Genomic DNA, 1161 nt, shown 5'->3' with positions numbered 1-1161 from the left:
CTCCTCATTGATATGACTGTCCCAATCGATATAAACGTATCAGTCAAGACATACCAAAAACTGAGCAAGTATAAAGATCTTGAAATAGAAATTAGCAAAATGTGGAACCAGAAGAGTAAAACAAAACCTGTTGTCATAGGTGCCCTAGGAATGATATTAAAAGGGGCTGATTGCTACCTAGCTCAAATACCAGGAAACCCCAAAATGGCAGAAATTCAAAAGATAGTGCTCATGGGAACCGCCCATATCCTATGTAAAATACTGTCTATGTAATCTCAAATTTTAAAACAAACACAATTTTCTTATGGTTTCTTAAACATTCTCTATAACAACACCAACATGAACTTCTAACTTGTTGTCTCTTGAGGTCTTTGGGTGGGGCTTGGAGCCAACTTGTACAAGTGCAAAGCAGCAGTCAAACGTATAATAATAATAATAATAATAATAATAATAATAATAATAATAATAATAATATTCCAGGAGAACCATGTCTCAGAGAAATCCAAAAGATTGTGCAGCCAGGTACTGCCCACATCCTTAGAAAAAAAAAGCTATCGAATTTAAATGTATGTGTTGTATTACGTGAATATATTTCGCTACTGCCCTTGCCACTTTCCCTCTCCAAGCTTTCAGTCATACTACATCTCTTATCCTTCACTCGCCATAGGACGCTGGGTGTGTCTCGGCAAGTGATTGTAACAAACACGCAAATTAAAAGTAAATAATAATAATAATAATAATAATAATAATAATAATAATAATAATAATAATAATAATAATAATAATCAGATTTACACCGAGGGACGTTTAACATGTGAGAATGATAAATCACTGCTCCGAAATTTATTCAAAAACATCGGAAATAAAGACATCGTATGGAGCCAAAAATAGCTGACAAAGGGTTGGACTATATCCGAGTAAGTAATACTCATTGAAATTTATTTCTATTTTTCCAAATATAATGATGTATTTTAACTGGATATCATCTCCACTGCTCGCACAGCACACGTAAACACGCTTGTTACATCAACACCAGACCATCTCCGGCCCCAAACACCATGTACAAAAAAATTACAAACAGATTAAATAATACCGGTATTATTCCACCCAAGAATAACAACCGGAAAGTGCGTACTTTAAACTTGTTACGCAAAAAGTACG

At 34.3% G+C, this 1161-nt stretch overlaps 1 protein-coding gene across 4 annotated transcripts in view; it reads right to left on the bottom strand.

Moving 5' to 3' along the window:
- LOC106869748 (uncharacterized) overlaps positions 1 to 1161 on the bottom strand; it is a 68536-nt gene that overhangs the window by 7624 nt on the left and 59751 nt on the right. The window lies entirely within an intron of this gene.

Source organism: Octopus bimaculoides, chromosome 7 (genome assembly GCF_001194135.2).
Source record: "Octopus bimaculoides isolate UCB-OBI-ISO-001 chromosome 7, ASM119413v2, whole genome shotgun sequence".
Lineage (NCBI taxonomy): Eukaryota > Metazoa > Mollusca > Cephalopoda > Octopoda > Octopodidae > Octopus > Octopus bimaculoides.
Note: the sequence above shows the minus strand (reverse complement) of the source record. Positions and strands in the feature narration are given on the sequence as shown.